At 37.5% G+C, this 17,523-nt stretch overlaps 1 pseudogene; it reads left to right on the top strand.

The window, feature by feature from the left end:
• Positions 1 to 247: 247 nt before the first annotated feature.
• LOC140525781 (uncharacterized) lies at positions 248 to 880 on the top strand (annotated as a pseudogene).
• Positions 881 to 17,523: the final 16,643 nt, after the last annotated feature.

A 17,523-nucleotide genomic window follows, 5' to 3' on the forward strand; every position in this document is an offset into this window, starting at 1 on the left:
TCAGTATTAGGGTAGTTGGAGGGATTATATGCATATAGACAGAGGGCGCAGGGTGAGTTGAATAGGAAGGGATGATATCTAAAAAAATAAAATTAAGGAGTGAGAGAGAAACGTACTGGGAGAAGGAGAAAGGGAGAGGCAGAATGGGATGAATCATCTCACATAAAAGAGGCAAGAAACTTTCTCTCTCACATTTTGGCCTCTTCCAGTCAGTGGAGTGCCTGTTAGCTCAGGCTGTGGTGTAAAGATGGCTAAGTCTATGAATCATACCACCCACAACCAATCATGAAAATGGCACAGAAATGGCATCAAGAAACCTAGGTCACAGAGATACAAATCTGTGAAAGAGGTTCATCCCATGTTTCTGAGAAACATGTGCTTTGCCAAGAAACACAACAAGAAGGGACTGAAGAAGATGCAAGCCAAGTATGCCAAAACCAACAAGGCCTGAGCAGAGGCCATCTAGGCTCTAAGCACCAAGGCCAAGCTCCTCAGGCCCAAGATCCCACTGTGCTGGCCACAAGATGGCCACCAAGCGTCCAGGGTCCTAGGGTCAGCATCAAACATCCAGGCCCCAGGATCATGAAACCTGATTCTAAAGTTGCCAGAACCACTGACCCCAAGACTACCCAGTGCACTGACCCCAAGGCTGCCAAGCCCGCTGACCCCAACCAAGGTCACCAAGTCTGCTGCCAAGGTCAGTAGGTCTGATCCCAAGGCTACCAAATCTGATTCCAAGGCTGCCAAGTCTGATCCCAAGGCAGCCAAGGGCACAAAGGCCAATGATTCCAAGGCTGCTAAGCCTACTGACCCCAAGCCTGCCAAGTCCAGACCTAAAGATGCTGGGGCTAAAGGTGCTAATCCCAAACCTTCAAAATAGATGCTTCAGGACAGAAGGACTTGTATAAACCCTAAACCACCATTTTTTCCCAGGCATGGTATGACTATTCACTATTTTGTACAAATCAAGGAAATAGTGCGTCATAAGGAAAAAAAAGAAGCAAGAAAAACTTTTACAGTGGAGGGGAAGCAAGGGAGCTGAGAGGGAATGAGTGAACTTCATTCTCATCAGATTTGACTTAAGGAGGAAATAACATACACGCTCAATTGGGTATGGAAATCTATCTTACCTTACAGGAAAGTAGGGGGGAAGAGGATAAGGGGTGATAGAAAGAAGGGCAGATTAGAAGAGGGGGTAATCAGAAGTGAACACTTTTGATGAGGGACAGGGTCAAAGTAGAGAATAGAATAAATAGGGGAGCAGAATAGGATGGAGGAAACTATAATTAATCTTTCACATCATGACTTATGGAAGTGTTTTGCATGACTACACATATATAACCTATATCGAATTGTGTGCCTTCTCAACGAGGGTGGGTGAGGAGGGAGGAAGAGAGAGAATTTGGAACTCAAAGTTTTAAAAACAAATGTTAAAAAATTGTTTTTACATGCAACTGGAAAGTAAGCTATACAGGCAATGGGGTAAAAAAATCTATCTTGCCCTACAGGAAAATAGAAGGGGAAGGGAATAAGAGAAAGGGGGAATGACAAAAGGTAAGGAAGATTGGGAGAAAAGATAATCAGAATGCATGCAATCTTGGAGTGAGAGAAGGGGAGAGATGGAGAGAAAATTCGGAACTCAAAATCTTGGGGAAGTGAATGTTAAAAACTAAAAATAATTTTTTTTTTTTAAAAAAAGAAGAAGCTCTTGTGGAAAAAGAGTAACTCACAGTTCTGGGAAATCCCTTTGCTAGAATCCACAAGATCTTCCCCTTATATACAGTGTATCTTTTCTTCTATAAAGCCTTGAGTCATCCTTTCTTCTTCATCTCTAATTTGTTCTTAGGTCCTGATTTAGACACTGCCACCAGATACTCTTCTAGAGGCAATGTTAGGATGTCAATGGAAAGTCCAAAATCCTCTAGAACCTTTGAAGATCACAAAGTTGTCCTCTAGCCATAAGAGGATGGGACAGAAAGAAGAGACCTGGGCCAGGGCCAAAGCACTTTTCCCATTCCTCCAAGTAATTTTTTCTCAGAGGAAGACCTCTCTTCTTTCAACTACCATGTATTGTTAAAAAGTTCCTTCATTTAGAACAGACAATCCTACTTAACCGAAATGCATTTGATCAATTCTTAGTCTTTGTTCACCTAGTTCGGATTAATTGTTTCAATCCACCTGTTAAAACTGTGGAGTGAGCTATTCACAACCTCCACCCTTGCACAGTATAGTTTTAGTCATCCTCATCAGGATGTTTTCTTGATGTCATTGAGTTTTGAGATATACATTGTCTTGGGTTAGAAGTTTTTTTAAGTAAGTTCATTGCATTATTTTCTCTTGATGCATAAGCTGCATGAATATTTTGGCAGTTTGTTTGTTTACACCCATCATTAACCTTGCAAAATGAGATAACTAAGTGTTCCATGACATGTTGCTTTTGGGCATAGGATGAAACCAAGTCTTCTAATTCTTTCATTCTCTCTGAGTAGAACCTAGAATCTATCTTATTTAGTTGCAATTTTTAAATTTCCTTTAGTTTTCTAAAATAAAGACTGACATAGATGTGGTTCATTCCATTTGAGTCTCAACTCAGTTACTAGACTAAATTCACATGTTATTGGTAATAATAATTGATGTTTTCACATAGTTTTTAAAGTTTGCAGAACACTGTAAATACCTAGTCTCATTCAGTATCACAACAGTCCTTCGATGAAGATATTAAAAAATGTTACTATCCTTACTTCACAAAAAAAAATTAAATTGACTATCCTCAGAAAAGATGGTGGATAAAGAATGTCAGTAGCCCAGATTATAACATGTAATTGGATGGGAACATTCAATTGACATGTCTCTCTAAAACTGACAGTAGAGGTGGACAATAAGTGGAGCCCAAAATTAAACAGGATGCAGGGAGTAGGCTGGATTGTCTTTAGGAAATTGCTCTGTGCCCCAGAACAAAAGTTCCATCATTTAGAAATCAATTGGTGAGACACATGGTGGGTATAAGCTGGCTGTAATATATCAGCAGTGAGAAATTTCAGAGGCCAATAAGAGTAAAAAATACTGTGACATATTGCCAGCAAACAATCTCCAGGGTAAATGTGAACTTTGACATCTAGGCAGCTGGGAAATATGATAGTTTTCCTCTGTTCTCTGCATGGTGAGGGATTGGGGGTGAGTAGAAGGTGGAAGGAGAGGGAAGGATGACTATAATTCCCTAAGTGTCCAGCTGATATAATTCACATTTGCTCTTAAGATTTTCAGTGGGCAGAGTGTTACAGCGTTTTCAGGTAAATATACAATAAAGACAGACTGATCCCATTGTAAGAGAAAGGGTTGTTAGGTGTATAGCTATCCATTGATGTCCCTCCCATGTCAAGAGAAGTGAAATAGGCTTCCAAAACCTTGGTGAACTTATGTGCATACATAGACAAGAGTCTCACAGGATGTACAGATGTGGCTGGGCTGTGAGTTACGTCAGTGAAAAGAACAGTCAATGAGATCACACATTCATTTGAATATTAGAATGTCATCGACCAATAGTACATTACTGTGTGTCCAATCTGCCCTTGAAAAGCCTTTCCATATAATGCTGATGAGAAGAGTGAGTTGACCCTATCTTCTAAACACTGACTCCAAATTATTCTGCCACATGTATTATCCTCCATCTTGTTTTTCTACAAATAGTCCATGGAGAACTAGATGGTATCTGTCATCTTTTGTTTCATAAATGCATGTGGATACAGCTTCCCAATTCTGGGAAAGGAAAGAACTCAAAACCTACTTGTCACTCTTAACTCAACTTTTCTCTCCTCCCAACTTGGAAAATCCATTATTTTCTCTCCCATTAGAAATCAGATTATCTAATCTTGTTTCCTTGTTTATATCCTACTAATTATTTTCTTTTAATGTATAAAAATCTGTGTCCCTCTGTATTCAGGGTGTGGTCCCAATTTGTTATACACTTGGCTTGCATTGCTTAATAAATTGATATGCTTGGAAGCTCAAAGCTTTGCTTTTTCAATCCTCTCAATCCATTCACCCAATAAAATACTTAGCTAGGCTAGTGCTTGGACTATAGACATGATCCATTGCTAGAACTGCTCTCAAAACCTTAGTGGGACTCCTCAGAGTTTGTACTGGGCGGGTATGGTTTTTAAGAATCTAGAATCTTGGTGAGGCATGGAAGCAAGAAATAAACCATTAATATAAATGCATCAATATTATGGGGGAAAAACATACACAAAACTTCACTAAAACACAGGTGAAGCATTTTTGTTGTGGACTTGTGATAAAACTCCCTCTATCAATTGTCAGTTAGTCATTTCAGTCATTTCTGACTCTTCATGACCCCATTTGGGATTTTCAAGGCAAAGATACTGGAGTGGTTTGTCAACTCCTTCTGCAATTTATTTTACAGTTGTGGAAACTGAGGCAAACAGGGTTAAGTGACTTGGCCAGAATCACAAAGCTAACAAGTGTCTGAAGTCAGATTTTGATCCAGGCAGATGAATCTTCCTTTCTTCAGGTCTGGCATTCTCTCCACTGCTCCACCTAGCTGTCCATTAACTCATTTGGTTAGATCTCTTGTTTCCCAGTGTTATATCAAACTCACACTGGCCCATTATACTATATGTTATTCTTTCCATTAGAATATGAACTTCTTTTAAGTAGGGATTGTTTCTTTTTTTGTACTTGTGTCCCCAGCACTGATCCCAGTGCCTGGAAAATGGTAGGTGCTTAATAAATGCTTATTGATTGCTTGGTTAGCTGACTGACTAATATAGTAGAAAGGAAAAGTCATATGACCTGGGTTAAAATCACTATCCAGACACTAGTTGTGTGTGAACATAGAAAATTCATTTCATGTCTCTTAAGTCTCTTTTTTCCCCATCTACAAAGTGAGGATAGTAAGGCTTGTACTACTTGTGTCATAGTGTTGTTTCAGAAAGATATTTTATAACCTTAAAGTGCTACACAAATGCAAAACATTATTGGATGGATCAGGCACTAGATTTGGATCCAGAAGTTCAGATACCAGCTCTGCTTCTTACTATCTGTGATCTTGTGCAAATCATTTTAGTTCTTTGGGCCTCAGGTTTTTTCACACCTATAAAATAAGAGAGTTAGACTAAGTTAGTGATTTCAAAACTTTATGTAGTGATATTCCTTCCCCTCCACCCCCTTTTTTTAAATAAAAAAGTCATACATGCAAAAGTCCAGTTTTCATCTTTGCAAATAATTTTCTTAGCTCATATTTTATTTAGATAAAATTAAAGATTTGTTACAATTTATAACATAAATAAATTAGCTATTTGTTGATTTTTTTTTAATTCCTGCAGTTTTCAAATTACAGCATAAAATCATGCTATAATGACATTATTAATGACAGGGTGGACTTTCTCTTCATGGTAGAGGTTTTCCTTGTGTCACTGACCACACTGCTACTTGTAATTCTTTCTCAAACGCTGAGATCATTATTTTGCCTTTTTAACAGCTGCAGCAGGAAACTCTGATTCACACAGACAAAATGTTACAAAGCATGGTAACAACGCCACCACTTCTGATAAATGACAGAACTCTTCATTCACAAGTAACAAAGCAGAGTAAGATTTCTGAATGCAAATGCTGATTTCAATGCATTCTCACAAGACAGTTCTATTCCTGTTCAGGTGAAGTAAAACTAAATGTATTACCTGGGGCCAGACCAAATGGGTTCCCTATTTATTCATATTTATGTACTCTGTGGACTAGAGTGCCCAGCAAGGGGTTCTGGGCTCCCAAGGAGCCAGGCTCAATCCTGGGAGACCTGACCCAAAGAAGGAAGGCAAGTCTCTCTCTCTCTCTCTCTCTCTCTCTCTCTCTCTCTCTCTCTCTCTCTCTCTCTCTCTCTCTCACACACCTCTAGAAAGTAAAGACAACTTTGTGAGACTGATGAACAGATATTTCCCATTCCCCTCAAACTCACAAGGTCCAGATTGCCTAGTCAATAGGATATGGTTTTCTTTACTCCAGGAGTTACAGGATGATTCTGGCAGTAGTGCCAAGAAGTGTGCTGTTTCTGATTTTTCTGCCCTCTGATCAGATGATGCTTCACTTAAATCCAATTCACTTGCAAGTCAAGACACCCCTTCCTGATGTCATTGGTCCTCTTTAGGAATGAAGGATCAACGACAAGCCAAATTTAAAATTCAACTTACAAGGCAATCTCCAAGTCTAGGAATGTCTATTTCTCATCATCACTAGCTGTTGACCTACCCTCAGAGAATGAAACAGACAAGAAGATGCAGTCAGCCAGAGACTCAAAGTATAGCTTCAGACCCACCAAATCAAACACATATCCTGATGCCCATGTGCTTGTGTTGCAAGCAAGACACCATTGTGGAGCTCAAAAGAATGGGGAGTTATAGGAAGGCAAGAAAGAGAAAGCATGTGCAAAGAGAGAGGACCAACAAGATAAGAACAGAGATAGTTCCACAACTCTTATGGTCTAACAAGAGCCTGTCCTCCTTTTTCTCAGCTGCCAATCATCTCCAGTGATTCCCAGGCTTGTTAGGTCACCAATCCAGTATTTCCTCTGTACTGCAACAAGGCACATGTTCCTTAGCAGGGATCCAGAGGATATGTCCAGTCCAGATCCACAGGAAATGCTCCAGTACAGTAAATCAAGGGTTCCCCTGATGGCTCCTGCTACATTTAGAAATATTAAAATCTTTAAAAATAAAATGAGAATCACTCCTGTAAATTACTCAAGTGATTAATAAGCAGGTCTTTTATTTCATTTGTGTGGCAGATGTCTTAAAATTGGAAAACATTATTTCAAAGTATTTTGTAAATTTATTATTCATATCTCTAACACTTTTGCAAATGAAGTTACTTTGCTCTTCCAGATCAGAATATAAATTTCGAAGATCAGGAATTGATCAGGAATTTAGAGTAATGGTATCAAGCTCAAATTGAAATGGGTTGTTAATTCACAAGTATTCCTGTGGGCCACATATTGACAGAGTTTTAAAATGTGATGTTATCTATTTTTATTTATTTTGCTAAACATTTCCTAATAACATTTTAATCTTATTTGGGCCTCAGGATTATTGAGGGAGAAGGGAGGAGAGTGATAGGTCTGTATCCAATGAGCAGGTATTTGACATCTCTGAATTAAAGTTTCATCAAATATGCAAGTTTCAGGAGGAAATTTTTGTTACAAAATGAATTTTCTTCATCTTTACTATTACTTCTAATAAGATAGTCATTTTTTTTAGTTCAAACATCCTCTAAAGTTCTTTCACACACACACACACACACATGCCAACATGTTTCATAATAACGTATAATCGGCTTGTGCCTTACCATCATATCTTGCAATTTTTTAAAGATGCTATTTCTAATGGGGTACTTTAGAAATAAAGCTGATTGCTCTTAAGACTATTAATACAAAGAAAAACTGCACTTAGTGAGTGTCTTGCTCACTGTAAGCAGGAGGCTTGTTGGATCCCACTAATATCTCCATTCCTTAAAAAAGACGTTTTTGCTCACAGCCAGGTGAAAGAAACCAAGTCTGTCAAGATCAAGAAAAACAATGATGATATGAAGTTTAGGTTTGTTGTGGAGGATAACTGTACATTGCTACACAGATAAAGAAAAGGCAAAACTTATATAGTTTCTACTTCTAAGTTTGGCTGAGAAGAAGCTGAACTGAAGGAGTCATGTGTTATTATACCTATACTAAAAATCAGGGGAAAAAACTGTATGTGTCCCCTTTCTTGTATTTATTGCTTTTTTGAGAAGTATACAATATATCCAAATTGAGAGAGACTGCATTTTTAAAAAATATTTTATGTTTTTCCAATTACATGGAAAAACAAGTTTAAAGATTCATTTTTTTTAAATTTTGAGTTCCACATTCTTTCTTTCCTTCCTCTTCCCCCCTCCCCCCACTGAGAAGGCAAGTATTGATTATAAATCATACATTTGCAGTTATGAAAAATATATTTCCATATTAGTCATGTTGTGAAAGAAAACACAAACTGAAAAAAAAAAGGAAAGGAAAAGCAAGTTGTTTTTTTTTAAAAAAGGTATGCTTCATCTGCAATCAGAGATAGTAATTTTCATGATAAGTCCTCTGGAATTGTCTTGGTTTGCTGAGAAGAGTTAAGTCATTCACTGCTGATCATGGCCTGATACTGCTTTCTATGTGCAGTGTTCTCCTGGTTCTATTCATTTCACTTTGTATTCATGTAAATCTTTCTAGATTTTTCTGAAAGCATCCTGCTCATCATTTCATATAGCACAATAGTATTCTATCACAATCACATAACACAACTAGTTCAACCATCCCCCAATTGATGAGCATCCCCTCAATTTACAATTCTTTGCCACTACAAAAAGAACTGTTATAAATATTTTTGTACGTATAGGTCCTTTTTCTCTTTAAAAAAAAATATTTCTTTGAAACCTAGTAGTGATATTGCTGGGTCAAAGCGTATACATAATCTCTTGTCTGGAGGCGAAGAATTAGAAACTGTAAGGCTACCCATCACTTGGGGAATGGCTGAACAAACTGTGGCATGTGAATATGATGGAATTCTATTGTACCATAGGAAATGATGAGCAGAATGCTCTCAGAGAAACCTGGAAAGACTTCTACAAGCAGATGCAAAGTGAAATACATAGTATGCAAAGTAGCAGCAATATTATAAGATGATGAGCTGTGAATGAGAGCTATCCTCAGCAATACAATGATCCAAGACAACTCTGAAGGACTTATGATAAAAAATGCTATCCATCTCCAAACAAAGAACCTAGGTGTCTGAATGTAGATTTTAACTTTATTTTTCTGGAGGTTTTTTCTTTGTCTATATTTTTTTTTTCACAAAATGACTATTATGGAAATGTTTCGCATAACTACACATGTATAACCTGTATCAAATTGATAGGTGTGAGGTGATACCTCAGAGTCATTTTAGTATGCATTTCGATAATCAATAGGGATTTAGAGCATTTTTTCATGTGACTATAGATAGCTTTGATTTCTTTATCTGAAAATTGGCTGTTCATATCCTTTGACCATTTATCAACTGGGGAATGACTCGTATTCTTATAAATTTTACTCAGTTCTCTATATATTTGAGAAATGAGGCCATTATCAGAGAAACTTATGGTAAAAAAATTTTTCATAGTTATGATTACTGTGTATTTTTGTCCTTCCTATTTTTCCTCCTTTTAATCCTTCTCTGACATTCCTTTCCCCCTGTGCCTTCTCAGAATTATTTTGCTTTTGATCTCCTTTTGATAAACCTCACCATCTCTCATGTCCATCTGTTCCTACCTTCTCTGTAGGACATGATAGAGTTTTATACCCAGCTGAGTGTGTGTTTCCTCTTTTAGTTAATTCCAATGAGAGTAAGGTTCAAGCTGCCTGCTACCCCCATCTTCCCCTACACTGTAAAAGTTCTTTCATGACTCTTTTATGTGAGAAAATTTACCCAATTCTACTTCTTCTTTCCCCACTTTCCCTATACATTTCTATTTCTCACTCCTTAATTTAATTTATTTAGATATCATCCCATCATGGTTAACTCACATCAGTGCCCTTTGTCTATATATACTCCTTTTAACTGCCCTAGTAATGATAAAGTTCTTAGGAATTATGATATTGTTTTCCCATGTAGGAAGGTAAACGGTTTAACCTTATGATTTATGATTAACCCTTATGATTTCTCTTTTCTATTTATCTATTTTATGCTTCTCTTAAGTCTTGTATTTGAAAGTCATATTGTCTTTTTAACTATGGTCTTTTCAGATTCAGGAATATTTGAAAGTCCTTCATTTCATTAAATGGCGATTTTTTCCGCTGAAGGCTAACACTCAGTTTTGCTAGGATGATGATCTTGGTTGTAATCTGAACAGTTGTCTGACCTCCTTACCATCTGTGGGCTGAGAGCTCCAAAGTTATTTAGTCACCCCCAAGGCCTACTGCTAGCCTGCTGGGATATAGCCTCCACTGGACTGTGCTTTGCTTTCACCCCAGTGAGACAGACCTTTTCTGCTGACCTTCTAAGTTGTCTTGGGCTGGAAAATTCTTCCACTCCCTCCTTTTTCTGGGTCTGCTGCTTCAGAACTCATTTTGAGTTGTTATTTTAAAGTGATTTGGAGGGGAATTTGGGAGCACTCAGGTGAGTTCTTGCTTTTATTTCACCATCTTCAAGAGAAGTGTAATGTTAAGGGAATCTGAAGATCTTTCCTGTCTTTTAATAGGCCCATGTGACCTGTTTTGAGCTTCGGCCCAGCCCACAGTCTGAGTCACATGATGCCCATAATGGGAGGAGCTTGCTGAACAGGTGGACCAGGAAGGGTGCAGCAGGAAGAGACAGTGAGGTGGAGCTGAGAGAGAGGTAGGAGGAGAGCAGAGCAGAGAAGCTAGACTGGATGAGAGAGGGGTATTTTGCCTAAGGAGGCTTGTTTGTGGGGAGGTCTAACAGGGAAGGCTTGGGGATGGCAGTCCTCCCTCTATTGGTAATGTGTACAAACTTCTTTGTTACCATGGTGGAATCGGCTTTCTGGTATCTGAATAAATATTTAGGTCTCATCTTTGAGGAAGAGAATTTATATTTTGCTAATTTACCCTGGAAATATGCCTGCATATTCACAGCAGCTGCTGTGGGAATCTCACTGACACTATAATAAGCATCTCTAATTGATTGACCATGGGAGACATGTAATATACAAGAAAGAATATGGACTTGGTTTCAGAAGACCTTAGTGCTTTCGTTGACTTCTGAGCCTGAGTTTCCTCATTAAGAGCTTGCCAGGGAGAATGTCCTCCCCCTCCTAGCTAAGCAACCCAAGCTATGCAACTCTGTTGAGAGACTGCATTTTAACTAGCTCTTATAGTTGGATTTCATCCTGATGCTGGCTGAGCTCTGCCAGTGCAGTCTATTAATCCCACATCCTTTCATTTGCATTTAAAAATCCATAAATTTTATTGAAATCTTTCCTTGATATGCATTACTATTGATAGGTTTATAATAATAAAACCACCCTAATGTCAATTTACACACACACACACACACACACACACACACACACACACACACACACACACACACATGAACATCTTTCATCTCTCTGCTGCTTTGTCTACTTGCAGTGCAAGACAGGATGATTTTCATTTCTCAGTCAATTGACTATGAAGGTCTTCAGATATAAGGGTATTATTGCAACAGAAACAACTTTCCATATTACTCACCAAAGCATTGCTTTAAATATATTAATAGCTGTAAGTGGCATCAATGTTTCCCCTATGAAATGAGGCTTTCTACACTTAGCAATTCTGTAACCAACCTTATACTGTACAAGCAATCCTTTGTAGTAGACATGGTTTTTGAGAAATTTGGTTTTGCTTATTAAAATCATCTCATTTTCTCTGAAAAAATTGTCCTGCCAAAATATTATACATATATAGTTTCAAGATGTCATTTTAATTCATTAGTTTTTATGCTCTCTGTACCAAAAGCATTTGTATATGTTAAATTGTGGTTTTTCCTTATCATTAGTAAAAGCCCTTTTGAATCTCAAAGAGAAATAGAATGGATGAGATATTTTGAATTTGGACTTTTTGCTGTGGGTTTCTATGTTTTTACTACTTAAGCTATTATTTTCTATAGTAGTGTCACCTGATTCTGTGGATCTTTTTTCAATTTTTAATTATCTATCATGAAGGATATAGTTTCACTTTTAAAAAATTAGGGACAATTAGAAGAGGATTGTATCATATACCTTTCATAGTAATTGATAGGAAATACATTCTTAACCAAACAGGAGACTGAGGCAATAACAAAAGATAAAATAATCTTGATTACCTGGAGTTGAAAAGATTCTGCACAAACAAAGTTTATGAATCTAGCATGAGAAGGAAAACTCAAATGCGAAAAAAAGTGTTTGTATCAAATTTCTTGAATAAAGATTTGGTATTTAAGATGTACAGACAACTAATAAAAATATTTAATAACCAAAGCCATTCTCCAAAGGATAAGTGGCCTCAGGATATGAGCAACCAGTTCTTAAAAGAAGAATTGCAAACTATTAACAGCCACTTGAAAGAATGCTCCATATTATTAACAATAAGAAAAATTCAAATCAAAACAACCCTGAGGTTTCACATTCAGACACTGGCAATAATGATAAAAGATGGAAATAATTAATGTTGGAAGGCTTGTAGAAAGATAGTCACATCATATTCAGATATACACATGTTAGTGGAGTTGTGACTTAGTACTACCAATTTGGAAGGCAATTGTGAATTATGCAGATAAATGGACTAAAACGTCCATATCCTGTAAGCCAGAGATTCTATTGGTAGGCATATATCCCAAAGAGGTAAGAAAGGAAGGAAGGAAGGAAGGAAGGAAGGAAGGAAGGAAGGAAGGAAGGAAGGAAGGAAGGAAGGAAGGAAGGAAGGAAAGAAGGAAGGAAAGAAGGAAGAAAGAAAGGAAGGAAGGAAGAAAGAAAGAAAGAAAGAAAGAAAGAAAGAAAGAAAGAAAGAAAGAAAGAAAGAAAGAAAGAAAGAAAGAAAGAAAGAAAGGTCCCATATATGACAAAATAGTTATAACAGCATCTTTTGTGGTTACAACGAATGAGAAACAAGGAAGATTCCCCATTGATCGTGTACTGTTACTGTGCTACAAGAAACAGTGAATATTGTGAATACAAAGAAGCATAAAAGAATTTTCATGAACTTATGCAAAGTGAAGCAAGCAAAGCCAAGAAAAAAATATACACAACAACCACAACAATATGTATGGAAAGAACTACAAAGCAATCGAAAATGAAGAACAACGTTAACCCCAAAGAAGAGACATGCGAAGAAACGTCCTCTCACTCCTTTACAAAGATGGGACTGGTGGTCAACAAGTGTGGTCGAAAGCTGTCACTTTTTTTCATTGTATTGATCAGTTTTGCTGATTTTTTCTCTTGCTTGCTTACATTTTTCTTTAAAAAATATAATATGGAATGGCTCTCTGGGGGGTGGAGGGGAAAAATGCATAAGGAAATTCAGGCAATGAAAAAAGGTAAAAAGAAAAGATATAATACTTATTTTTTAAAAAACTGAAATAAAATCAAGCAATAAAAATATAACAATTCAACTCAAATTTAACTGCTGAAGAATTTTAAATAATTATTTCCAACTATTTTTGAGTTATTTCCATTTTTTAAATTGTCATCATTTGGAAAACCAACTTATAGTATTCTAAACAAATTGGTGAGGTTGAGAGATATAACAGACGTTATGGTTAACAGTTTTCTCACCAGTGTCACTTAACTGAGTTTATATCCTTCATGTTCAAAGACATCAAGGAGCACAATGACACAACTCACTTGTATCAGGAGTCTCAGCAACAGGATGATGACAGTGAAAAATCATGCTTGAATTGAGATTTGACTCATTGTATGAGTTAATTTGACTCAATTTATCTCATTTATGTAAACCATATTAGATCATTGCTGGGCTAAATTCACTGTTGCTTGAACAAATTTGGCCCATGATAGTTTCACTTTTGTTGACTTTGATTGGAATGCTGTAATTGTTGGAAGAAGTGGATATATTTTTGTGGAAATTATACTGAAAAATATTCAATAATTTTGGCAGTTGCTTCATGTTCCCCAAGAGAACCTCCCATACTCTCTCCTCTATCCCACAGTTTGGAAAACTTTACTGGGGGTTGGATATATAATATCAACTCTAGACCTGGATTGTCCAGATAGGCGATGTTTCCAAATAGGTAGTACATTCTTAATGATTTTAAAAAAAAATACTTTTACTTTCTAAAAGGTAGTAAGCTAGACATCAAGAATGCCCTAATTGAAAGGGAAGTGATTAAATCCTGAGGCAAAGAAGACTTCAGGATGCCTGTAGCAGTGACTGAATAAACCCAAGCTATAAGAGAGTTGAGGACAATTTTCTGATGCTAGTATAATGGAGGCAGGGGGTCACAGGAAGGGGGTCTGGTCCCAGTACATTGGTATTCAGCAATGTAGGTATAGTTTAAAGTCAGGCCCAGGTTTTGGGGGGTTTTGGGTGGGTGGGGGGGTTGGACAGCACATGGGAAGATGGAGAATGTATAGAAGCAGAGAAAGTAATTAGGTAGTTGTGAATATATACAAGCAGAGGGAATATGAATCAGTGCATACATTTCTGGGAGTGTGGATCCATGAAAAAAGTGTAGCCTCTGTGGAAAATGGACAGGAGGACATGGACAGGAATCACCACCATAGTAGGCATGCATGGATGAAGTACATTACTTATTACTTAAGAAGGTACCTAGTTCATTGATATCACAGATCTGTCAAAGTAAATCAAAGTAAGTAAACCATGAAGTACAACTCAAGTATTCAGTCTCTTTTTTGTTTTTTGAAAGATCCATGAATTCAATGATATGGGCACTCTTTCCATTGACACAAGTCTAAACCATTCTACAACTTAGCAGATAGTTCTCATGAGTTGCCACAGTCAAAAAATTTATCTAACCTTAATTCTGGTAATGGGACTCCCTGAGTAGGTTTACCCTCAGGCATTAGATATGTAATCCATCACCTGTTACCAGAAGGATTTCCATCTTTTTGGGACATGCCAGAGCTTGTACTATGTTGACATGTCCTTTGAGAACTGTCACCAGTACAGCAGGATGAAAAATGGAAAGAATAAATGAATGAAAAAATCATTATTAAGTGCTTACTATCTGCAAAACACCATGTTAAGTGCTGGGAATGCAAATAGAAAAGCAAGACAGTCCCTGTTCTCCAGGAGCTCCATTCTAGTGGGGAAGGCAACACACATAGAAAGTTTTATTTGGAAGTCAGATAGAAAGGCCTAGTGGTCCTTAGAACACAGCAGCAAAGCAGCCACTCAACATGCATTTATTGTGTGCCAGGCATTGTGCTAAGCATTCCAAATACAAAAAAAAAGCAAAAACAATCCCTGTCTTAGAGGAATTCAGTCTAATGAGGGAGATAACATCCAACCAACTACACATATAAGATATATTCAGAGAAAATTGGAGGCAATCTCAGAGGGAAATCACTAGCATTGATTAGGACTAGAAAAGGTCTCTTAGAGAAGATAAAATCTGAGCTATGACTTGAAGCCAAGAGGCAGGGATAGGAAAGTAGCACACTTCCAAGTACAGGGGACAGCCAGTGAAAAGGCAAGGGAAATGAAGTGTCATGTGTAAGGTTCACCAAGAAGCCGAGTGTCCCTGGATCATAAAAGTACAAAGGAGAGAGTAAAGTCTAAGAAGACACATAAAAGTAGGAAGGGGCCAAGTTGTGAAGGACTTTAAAAGCCAAGCAGGATATTTTATATTTGATCCTAGGAGATAATAAGGAGCCACAAATGTTCATTGGGAGGGGACTGACATAGACACTATATATATATATGTGTGTGCGTGTATATAATGTGTATATATATATATGCATATATATATATGTTTATGAGGAAGATCATTTTGGCAGGTGAATGGAAGAGGACTAGAGTCTATCTGGACTGGAGTAGGGAAAGACTTGAGGCCAGGAGACCAACCAGCAGAATCTTGCAACACTTCTGGTAATGAGGGCCTACACCAGAGTGTTGACTGTGTTAGAGTAGATAATATTGCATATTCTTTAGGAGCATTTCCATTTATAAAACCATGTCCATTTCTGATACTGAATCATCTGACAGTGCCAAAGACTTTGGTGAGGAAAACATTCTTTATTGGGTCTTCAGTAGCAGCTGTGGCATCTGAGGAGGTGGTGTGGGTGACATTTCCATGAGGGCTCATTCATTGAATGATGGGGGTGAAGGGAGGACTGAGAGAGAAAGAGAGGGACAGAGACAGAGAAGAGAGAGGAGAGAGAGAGAGAGAGAGAGAGAGAGAGAGAGAGAGAGAGAGAGAGAGAGAGAGAGAGAGAAAGAGAGAGAGAGAGAGAGAGAGAGAGAGAGAACAGCTAGAAGCAGAGCTGGTGCAGAGCAAGGCCAGTCATCTAGGCGTAATGCTGCTACCAGCACCCTTAGGTTGACCTGTCCACCAATGGCATTTGGTCTGCAGTTGGCCTTGGTGGTAATGAAGATGGCCTTAATGGAGGGCTTTAGCAGGAATTTTACTCATTCAAATAAGTTAACCAGGGTTCAGTTAAAGTTGAACTTTGCACTATCCTGCAAAGAAAGAATAAATAGGAATTTTTTGAGGATGTGATATTTAAACTATTTAGGAACACAATTTAAAAATAAAACTTTAACACTATGAAAATTGATTAGTCTAAAGAAAGTGTTTTAAAAGGCTTATTAATAATAATAATAATACCTTATATTTGTATAGCACTTTATAATTTGCAAAGTACTATACATTAACATAGAGTATCTCATTTGGAACTCAAAATAACCAAGCTAGGATGACAGGATTTTGTTTGTTATGTTCAATTGTTTTAGCTGTGTCTAATCTTCATTTCCCCATTTGGGATTTTCTTGGCAGACTACTGGAATAGTTTGCCATTTCCTTCTCCAATTCATTTTACAGATAAGGAAACTGAGACAAATAGGGTTAAGAGAGTTGCCCAGGATCCCATAGCTATTAAATGTCTGAGGCTGGATTCGAATTCAGGTCTTCCTGACTCCAGATCCAGCACTCTATCCACTTCACCTCCTTGCTGCCCAGATGATAGCATCATTATCTTCATTTAGCAAACATGAAATGACTTTCTTATGGGCATTCGATTAGTAAAAGGCAGAGCCAGGAACTGAGCTCCGATCTCTTGACTCCAAAGTCATGCCCTTTCCATACTTGCTCTCTCTACCACACTGTCTTACATCAGTAGTATAGTACTGATATCCTCACACAGCTCAAGAATGTTGGGCACATAACAGACTAAAGGTAATGCTCCAAAGGTAAGAGACAAATGGTACGGAAAAAAACAGTTCACAGAAGAATGAATGCAAGTTTTAAACAACTATATGAAAAAAGATTCAAATTATGATTAAAATGGGAAATTAAAATTACTCTGAGGTTTCATCTATCTGTCAAACTTGCAAAAATTCATTTATTCATTCTGCAAGCATTTATAAAGTGTCTACTACATATACTGAGGGCCATCCCTCACTTGGTAACATGTAATAGGAAGAAGAAAGTGAGAGGAAAGATGAAAAGGATATAAATAATCAATGCTGAAGGAGATGTGGGAAGGCAAACACAATAATACATTGCAGGCAGAGCTGTGAATTGGTCTAACCTTTCTGGGAAAAAATTCGGAATTATGGGAGGAAAAGTAACTAAACTATTCATTCTGTTGGATGTATTAGGTCTACTACTATGCATATACTCTATGAAAGTCAAAGACAGAAAGTCAATACGTATCAAAGTATTTGTAGAAGCATTTTTTGTAGTAGCAAAAAGTCAGAAACTAAGTAGGTGCCCATTGATGGGGAATGACTGAGCCATTTGTGGGATATGAATGCTTTGGAGTTTTACATACTTAAGAAACAATGACAAT

Source organism: Notamacropus eugenii, chromosome 1, assembly GCF_028372415.1.
Source record: "Notamacropus eugenii isolate mMacEug1 chromosome 1, mMacEug1.pri_v2, whole genome shotgun sequence".
Taxonomy (NCBI): domain Eukaryota; kingdom Metazoa; phylum Chordata; class Mammalia; order Diprotodontia; family Macropodidae; genus Notamacropus; species Notamacropus eugenii.